The sequence below is a fragment of the Corvus cornix genome, chromosome 1 (genome assembly GCF_000738735.6).
Source record: "Corvus cornix cornix isolate S_Up_H32 chromosome 1, ASM73873v5, whole genome shotgun sequence".
Taxonomy (NCBI): Eukaryota; Metazoa; Chordata; class Aves; order Passeriformes; family Corvidae; genus Corvus; species Corvus cornix.
In genome coordinates, this window is record NC_046332.1 from 88,753,965 (window position 1) to 88,764,187 (window position 10,223).

Below are 10,223 nucleotides of genomic sequence, written 5' to 3' on the forward strand. Positions count from 1 at the left end.
ATACATCTCCAAGGAGACATTTATCTACAGCTCTTAGGAGCTGTGTATGGTCTTAGGAGCTATTCACACATTCAGGGAGGGTAAAAAAGGTTTCTTGCACAGAAAAGACAGAAGCCTAGGATGGAGGTATTACAGTGCAGGTACTGCAACACGATGTATCAAACAAGGAGGCCCGTGGAAAAGAAATATATATGGACTGATTCTTGACAGATGTTTCAGAGATGTTTATTTCTCCAGCCGCATGGCCGGGCCTCTGCCGAGGAACTGCTCAATCACAGGACCCGAGGGTCCTTGCCTGCGCAGGGGAAGACAAAACAACCAATGGGGAATGAGGCTGACCAGGGCCAGGGAAACCCCGTGTCTCCCCTCAGGGCCTCTCTCCCAGGACCACATGGCGGGGGGGACCCCGACATGGAGGTATGTCATCTTCAGTCTTATTACAATGGCTATTGCAAAATATTTGTGTTTTTACACATCTGCTTTCTCTACTTGATTTGGCTGCAGTCGCATCTGATGTTGTTATCATCAAACACAATTTTTCCTTTCTCTCCATTACTAACAGTAACTTCAAAACTATAGAGGGTTTTAAGTTAATAAACACATAAATTAATAAAGCCCCAACTTCAAGCAACACTCTCCAACTCTTCAGTATGATATTAGAAAAAAAGTTGTTTGTAAGAGGGTTGTAAATATAACACTCAAAATAGTAGATGTCATGAATTCTTATAAAGAAACTTTCGACTTCCCCAAATTTCCTGACAGTTAAGATGTCCTCATGCTGATTCACAAACTTCAAATTTTTTCTGGTTCTAATGAAGAGAATTCTTAGTCTAACACATTCAGGACAAATCTGGATAATTTTAGTTTCCTAGTATTTTTAACTTGTCCTTCTAGAAGCTGATTTATCATGTACAGATTTTCTTCTTCATAGATGGTATAGTTGGAATGATAGCAGTCTTGCTTACTTGCTTTCCTTTCCATCTTGACATAGAGGCATAGAATCATAGAATATTCTGAGTTGGAAAGGACTCACAAGTATTATCAATTCTAATTCCTGGCCATGGACAGGACAATCCCAAAAATGACTCCATGTGCCTTAGAGCATTGTCGAAATGTTTCTTGAACTCTGTCAGGTTTTGTGCTGTGACCACTTCCCTGGGGAGCCTGTTCCAGTGCCTAACCACCCTCTGGGTGAGGAACCTTTTTCTAATATCCAACCTAACCCTAACAGCTTTATGCTGTTCCCTTGAGTTCTATTGCAGGTCACTGTACAGGAGAGATAGATGACTGTCTTTCTGCTTCTCATCATGAGGAAGCTGAAACTGGCTATGCTGTTTCTTTTCATTCTTTCTCCTCCTCTTTTCTGCATGGTATAGAGTTTTTTTTTTGTAAATTTTAAAGGTAAAATTGTCTCATCACCTCTTTTCTTGTAATAAATCCTTAATGAAGGTCTGACATGTTGAGATCTGAATGTAGGTAAAAATGCAAAACCCACAGAAAGAATAGTTTTTCGAGATAAAACTTCTTCATGTACAGCACCATATGAAAGGAATATACAGAAGGCAAGTGCTCCATAATTTCTTGTTTTCCTTTCCTGAGGAAAAACTACAACTGTGTCTGAAAAACTAAAGAGAAATATGTTAAGTAGAAAATCATCCAATAAAGTAACAGACTTCTGAATTTGATAGGGTACTTTGATAGTGATGAGAAGAGCAGGAACTTGAAAGAAACAAGAAAGGAATGCAAAAATGAAGAGAAATTGAAGCAAGAGAACAGTGTAGTCAATGTAAGGTTAAACAGAGAAGAAAATGAGACTGAAGACAATCAGAGAATGGTGACCGAGTTACTTTCAGAGGAATTTCATAGCACTGAGAGATGAGACAGCAAAACATGACTGAGTTCTAAGAGACTATTTTAGACCTGAAAGGTCATGTTTCATCTGCCAAGAACTTGTTCTCAGTTACTCTGAGCTGTACAATATACTGTTCCATTTCTTGGAGAGAAACCAAAGAAACCCAAATTATCAGCAGCCACCTGATCTGCAGTGCTAGAGACATGAGAAATTCATTAACAATTTCATAAGGCGGATGAGAGAAAATATTTTCCAAGTAGTGCTTGCATGATTTTCAGTGACATTTACGCATACCACGTGTCTGCTTTTTCAACCCTGCTGAACTCCAGTAAAGGTGAAAAAAAGGGAATCAGTCCAAATAAACAAGAGTCCTTCTCTAGCTCTGTGTACCAAACAGAAAAATCCAGAATAACTTCAGCTGTACAGTGGTGTGGATGCTTTAATCCAAATGATTTGATTATTTGGTTTGCCCTTATTGAAAGAAGGCACATTTAAAAGAAATATTGGCATTGCACACTATATCCACGTGTCCGTTAGTATTCTGCCCTGTCTATACAATAAATAACAATGGAATATTATCCTATTTTGGTAATACATTCACAGGCTGTGTCTGATCAGTTGGACTTGCACAGTTCAGGAAGCACTTTTCTTCAAACCTCATTGTCACTCCAGCAGTTCTTTCAATGTTGATAGCCCTGAGGGATATAATAAAATTAATTTCTTCACAAACCTCAATGACCACTTCATAAAAATTGGTTTTCCCCTCTCTGCTTGTTAGGTAACTGACTGCCCATATAGCAGCATTCTTTTGGATAACAAACAGCAAAAAGGAGCATATGGAATTTCTCAGATGGGTAAGTTGCAACTCCATGGCTGGGACAGAGTCCTTTAATGTCTTAATGGATGTGCATTTGTTTAATGAGATGATTCTGTACTTACTGCTATATTTCCAGTGCAATTGGCTCCTTCTAAAGCGAACTTGCATTCTTGGCTCCAGAAGGTGATATGCAATGGGGTGATTTGTCAGCTTAAATTCAGGCTGCAGCTACTTTACTCTTGTCTAGTAGTTCATTCTATAGTGCTGGCACTGCTAGAATGATGTTGGGTTTTTGTTTTCTGTGACCTCAGAACTGATTTTTCCACTAGTTTCTGAGGCATCTGTGAAGCAGCATAACATAGAAAAAAACACGTTCTCAAAAACAGCTGTATTTCTATATTTCAGCAGTAGCCACACAGAAGCTTGATACCCACACAAATAGTTTCACCCTATTGCATAGTAAGTTTTAGGCAAAGAATTCCATGATTCAAGCATATTTCCTTTTACATCCCAAGACAAGTTTTCCCGAGCCACTCTACCAGTTGGATGATAAAGCCGCGTACTGTCTTTTGTGAAGATATGAATTCCTGCCTAGTTGTGTCAGATATGATCAGTTATCTGTTTTGCTTGACACTGATACAGAACAGTGCTAACAGACACATAGGGTGTGACATCAAGCTGCTAATATCAATGAGGTTTCAGGGTAGGTCCTGAAGATCAACTCTTTGAGTTTTATGGAACGGAGAAAGAGGAAGGAGAATGCAGATGTATTTTCAGAGTAAGACATTCATCAGCCTGCAAGCTTGTTAATGGAACTAGTTCCCATGCACCCATGTCACAGATGGGTAATGACAGAGAAATGGCAGGCACAATGCGATGAGTAGTGCATCAAACAGGAGTGAGCAGGATCATACCAGTAGCTCACTTCTGGGCAAAGGAGAGGGCAAAATTGGATGAAGACACTAGATGCTCATGCAAATCACATTCAGGGAGGAGCATAGCACCAGTTACTTTCCATTGCCTTAATTTACCACAACTGTGGGTGTTCACTGTAGCTGCCTTGAAGAAAACAGCTTGTGTAAACATCTACACTGTGGGCTACCTTACACTTTAGGTGTCAGCCTCACCATGTGGCTCTCAAAGACATGAGTGACTGCAGTGTGGGTAGTGGAAAGAAGAGGAGTAAAATGGATGAGTGCAGATTAAGGTTTCAAAGAAGACAAGATCAGTCATCTCAATAGCCATTTGTTTCACATATTTACCACATTTTTCACAGCAATACTATCAGAACAGACAAATGTTAATTTCTCTAATATTCTCTTTCAGGCTCAAAAATGAACATTATGAGGGACAAAGACTCAAATAAGTTAGAGTAATTTCCTAAATTGCAGAGCAACCAGAGCAGGAAGCAGTAGATAAATGCTGGTTAACAATGATTCTTAGGTATCACCACTGGCCTTAAACACACCAACTATTAAACACTAAATGTCAGCTCAATTCAGAGCCACATGACTGGTTTTGTAAGTGATGTGCCCAACCCAAAAAGATAGGCAAGGTTTTTAGACTGGGCACAGTTGATTCTGGATGTGACTTCTGACACCTTCCTAGAAAGACCTCTATTTATGGGAGAGGGGAAAAAACCCAAACAAATCTCTTTATGCAGGGACTAAGCTGCATCTTTCCTGTCATCATTTATACTTATTTTTGTGTAGTGGAATTTATTAGACTAAACCCCTTAATCATGTGGTATAGATGAAAGTGGAATCATTCAACACTGTCACCTTTTGTTGTCACTTGAGACTCTCCAGGAGGTGATAGAGCTTGATCGAATTATTTGTTAGGAGCAAGTTTGACCCGTATATTGATATTCTAAAGTGGCTCAGTTTATCAGCCTGAGTCAGTGACGCCCTGAGGATCTTTGTACTACGGAATACCCTTAGGCTTCAAAGAATCACAGCGTGGGTCAGGTTGGAAGGGACCACTGTGGGTCATCTGGTCTGAACTGCTCAAGCAGTGTCGTCCCAGAGCACAGGGCACAGGATAGCATCCAGATAGTTCTTGAGTATCTCCAGTGAGGGAAACTTCAAAACATCTCTGGGCAATCTGTTTCAGTGCACAAAACTCTTCAAGGCTGTTCCAGTGTGTCTCTTCCAGGCTTCCAAGTGAACTTGCTAAGCATTTTGAGCTATGCAGTATCAAAACGAATAATAACAAAACAAAACAGAAAAAACCAAAAAAAAGACCTCAGAGAAACAGTGCTATGATTGAAATATTTATATTTTATATCCAGATTGTAAAGTGGAGCAGGAAGACCAAATTTTCACTCGATGAGTCTTGATCTCCTCCCATGGTTACGTCAACACTTTTGCTTCATCATAAGCAGTTTCACATGTGGTTGTGGTGCATTTGCCAGTAATAATGGTAGGTGCAACCTATAACCTATGTTATTTGCACTCTTCTGAAAACCCAAGTAAGTTCATCAGGATACCCCAATACCATTAATCTGATAAAACTTCTGGCTAGTGCTTCATCTATCTAAATTATGTAGTGACATTTAACTGAAGCTAATGACTCCATGGTAGTCAAGACAATGGTTTCAGTGCAATAAGTCTCCATAATGAGAAATACTTGAACCTCATAAATGTGATAGAGTAAAAATACATGAAAAAAATGATTTGGGTGAAAAATTCTTTAATAAATCATCTATCTGACAATGTCACAAGGCCTTTTTGCAATATCACTGCATTTAACTCAGGTGACAGCAACTATGCCACCAAAAGGAGGCACAATATTTGTACGTGTATGAAAATATACATGCAGAGTATATTCAAGGCAAGAACGAAATCCAACAAACCTTCATTTGTTAATTCCAGTCCTTGAGTTTTGTTAAAATATTAAGCATACCAATTGAATTATTTTCCTGTTCTGGAAAAAAAACATGAGAAGGCATCTTCAGAAATGTATTTTATTCTGATAAGAAGTCAAATGACATAGCACTGGATCTGTCTGACAGTCTCATGTATACTACAGAAACACACAGCTACAAAATTAGATAATGTAAGTTAGGCTGCACACCAAACCTGTCCTGCTACAGTCCAAATGAGGTTATTGACTCAGAGAAGGAGTCATTGATAAAACAATTATTACCAGCAGCCAGATGTGTGATAGCTCATTTTTGGAAATGGACAGATGCCCCAGCATTAATGTCCTGGAGATATCAAACATAAGAAATTCTTTGAATAGAACCAAAATGACAAGCAGCCTTATATCAGAATCTAGTAGATTTAATGTGTAACATTTCCTTGGAACCATAACAGAATAAACACATGACTAAGAGGCCAAATAAGCACAAATGAATATTTTAAAAGTGACAAATTTGCTATGTATTAGTCAGATTGTCCAGAAACTTAATGCATTCCACTAAAGATTTATTTATTTTTTTAAGCTACCAGGACATAATGTACTCAAAAGTTAGGTGCATAATTTCAGGTACATTCCATTTATTTCCATTCATTGCACATCCTTATTAGAAACTCTGCCATCTGAATATTATACTGCTATGCCAAATGTGCAATTCTATAAATCAGCCAGTGAGAGAGGGTGCCAGCCCTTCCTGATGATAAATACAGTAGCAGAAATCTACTTTGTTTTGTAGCATGTAAGACTGATTAATCCAAAGCTGTTTGCAAACTTCATTTCATATAGGATACCCCCACCCTTACAATCAGATTAACAAATCAAAGGTACATTCAGACTTGGAGACAGGTTGCCACTTAAGTATTTCAGATACTTGGGCATTTGGTCAAACTAAGCTTGGATTAACAAGGTCTGACTATTTAAAGGGAGTTATGTTTAGGGGTTCTCTGTCTCCACTGATTTTAAATGCTGTGCTCATGGGGTAGTGCCGTCCAGTCTTAAGAGCTTACAGAGCTTTACAGCCTCCCTGCAAGCTTCATGAGCTTAATTGAAGATAAGTATACACAAACTCACCTTCCTAGAAAGACCTCTATTTATGGGAGAGGGGAAAAAACCCAAACAAATCTCTTTATGCAGGGACTAAGCTGCATCTTTCCTGTCATCATTTATACTTATTTTTGTGTAGTGGAATTTATTAGACTAAACCCCTTAATCATGTGGTATAGATGAAAGTGGAATCATTCAACACTGTCACCTTTTGTTGTCACTTGAGACTCTCCAGGAGGTGATAGAGCTTGATCGAATTATTTGTTAGGAGCAAGTCATGCCAACCAGTTTTGCCTGAGTGGAAAGTGAATCTGTGAGGGTCTGGGTCAAAGTCCTTCTCTGCCTTTCTTTTGTAAATTTAAAAATACAAAGACAGAACTTCTCTAGCTGATATTCCCAACAGTGTTCCCTTACTACTTGGAAATGTCTGACTTTGTAACATAGACAGACCAGACTTGCAAACGAGAAGTGATGAGCAGCATCTCATCTCACAGGGAGAACCTGAGTGCACTCACCATTGAGAAAAGGAGGCCATTGGAGGCCATATTCTTTAAGGATTGATGGTGGTGTCATGTAAGGATTATTGAACAATGGTTCAATGACATTGCTGCACTGAAGGTTTTCTTGTTGTGCTGGATTTGTCTGCAGTAGAATTAATTTTCTTCTCAGTGGTTAGCATGGGGCTCTGTTTTGAACCCAGGGCTGATAATATAGAGATGTTTTTGTTATGCTCACCCAGGGCCAAGCCCTTTTCTGCTTTTCACACTGCGGTGCTGGTGAGGAGACTGGGGGCCCATGGGAACTGACCCCAGCTGACCCCAGCTGACCAGAGGAATATTCCGAAACCTGTGACATCATTCTCAGTGTACAGGGGGATGTATACAGAGAAAGGGGCATGTTTGGAGCAATGCCGTTTGTCTTCCCAAGTAATTGTTGCACATGATGGGGCCCTGCTCTCCTGGAGATGGCTGAACACCTGCCTGCTCATGGGAAGCAGTGAATTAATTCCTTGTTTTTCTCTGCTTGTGTATGAGGCTTTTCCTTTCCCTATTAAGCTGTCGTTATCTCAACCCATGAGATTTCCAGCTTTTATCCTTTTGATTCTCTCTCCAATCCCACTGGTGGGGGGCAGTGGCTGAGTCGCTGTGTGAGGCTTTGTGGATGTCTGGGATTAAACCACAGCAGGTATATAGGAGCCGATGCTGGGTAGAGGTGAGAAACAGAAACATGGACATGAAGCAGGAACTGTGGAAAAGGTTTCTATGGTATAGTTGTATTAGTGTTGGCTTACATTCAGTCACTTAGCAAGAAAGTCTTCACTTATATACAGCTGTGTTGTCATAGGTAACTATATGTATTGTATATCCAATCACTTCTAAGGAATAGACACATTTAGCATTTTATTTTGTTCAGCTGTTTTGTATCATGATAAAGGTTTGATATCCATTACACAGCAATAAAAATGCATTGTCAGAGCTTCTTTTTCATTTATTATTTATTTAATATTTTTTATTTACACCTTTAAAACAAGATTGTCCTCCAGAAGTGTCCAAGTGTCCTAATGAAGGCAGGAAAGCTGCAAGTGAGCTACAACTGATGCAAGATGATGAAGCTCCATTTGGAGAGTAAGAATATGCTCACATCAGATATTGTGTCAGGTGATTCTTCCCACATGTTCTCTCTCTAAACTATCTGCCTCTGAATAGGGACATTCAAATTGCCATGCATTGGTCAGAAATGAGATATCCTGTGGCTGTACACCTAACTGAAATTCAGCACAATTTAGTGTTATTTGCAAGTAATTGCTCCCTAGTCAGTCAATAATTTACATATTGACAATTCAGGAGAATGTTTGTTATATAAAATAAAGAGTTTCCTTAAAAATATGCTTACGAATTGTTTAATTTACAATCCTTACTAATGAAGAAATGAAGGGTCAGGAGGGAAAAGGCGGGGAGAAAAGGTCTCAGGAATATTAGGAAACAATTTCTTCTACAGGAATAAATATAAATGGTTTTAGTCTGCTATAATCTGGAGACTGTCTTTTCATTCTCTGTCCTGCCTTAGTTTAAATAAAGAAAACACAATATGATATCGTGTAAGAACAGGTGAATATTTATTTATTATTTTCTTTTACTAAAGTGAAAGTAACACTTATGATCGGTTTAATTAAAATCCAAATTGTTTTTATTCCCTTCTCCCAAATCTATATTTTATGTGTGAAGGTACTTTGCATTTCTGAAATTAGAGAAGATTTAGAGATATCTCAGCAAAAGAAAGTGTGAGTGATAGGAAGGCTGGGTGGCCTATACCTGGTAGTTCATCTCTGGTCCCCTTCCAAAAATGTTTTGTCTTTTCTGCTTATGAAGAGATTGGAGGACTGTCAGGAGGCCAAATCCTACTATACCTTCCTTTCTAAATTATTCCTGAAATCTTGTCACTTCTATTTAATGGAGAAAGAGCTACTGTGGGATGTGTATGGTCTGCCTTTACATAGTACATCCTGCAGGGTCATGCTTTCATTTGTATCAAAACTATTTACTGTCATCTGAAATTTTGATTTTTGCCTCAAGAAATGAAAATTTTCCAATGTAATTACCTCTGAACCCAACAGAGTTAAGAAAGGAACCAATAATTTATTTTATTCACTGTGAAGGCTATTTTAGGTTCTTGACTACTGCATGGATGTTTTCTGCAGCATCAGTGTTAGCACTGTTTACACTCCTCACCATTCATCTGCAAAAGCCCCACATATCTGACTCACTTGCCCTTTTTTAGTGTGACTTCAGTGGATAATTTTGCAAGTCACAAAATCTGTTATGTGACAAGGAGAGTACCAAAGTCTGTGTCTTCTCACAGGATCTGTAGAAATCAGAAAACCCTGTTCCACTTAGGCTCATGGCTGGACTGACCTGTCCCAGCATGCATTCCCTGTCTTTCCCTCTCACTTACATTTTATATAAACAGTCTCAGTGAAGAAACCTACACATGCAAACACTGACAATTTGGTCTACTTAAAATTCAGTGGCTAATAAAGTTCAAAATAGTATGCTGCCCTAGGGGCTTGTTAGCAATGCACAGGTGTGACACAGGTCTCCCTTCCTTTCTTGGACTCCAAGTTAACACTTAAATGATGATTAAAACAAAACGGATACAAACCAGAGCCAGTTGCAGTTGTTCTGATTAACATTAACAGTTGTTATACAAACAATTAGTAGGAAAAGACTACAACATCAGTTCTGTTGGCAGGAGAAGGCACAGTCGTGGCCAATCCAATCCAATTAAACCATGTCTCCAGTATTCAGATGAACAGCAAAAGTGAAAATCAGAATATATCAAATACATTGTCTTCTTTAAGACACTGAGATGCAGAGGAGATCCCAGGAGATTCAGAGGGCACTATGAGGAAGAAAGGAGATGTGGTGAGGAAAAAAATCCATAGATTGAGATGAGTGCTGTGAAGATAAGATATGTTAGAGAATTAACATGGGTCCCTCATCATTTGTGTAGTAACATCTGAAATGTCTGTCCCAGAAGAAATTTTGAAATTTCAGAATTATTTTCAGCCAGAATAAAAACAAAGAATTGAAA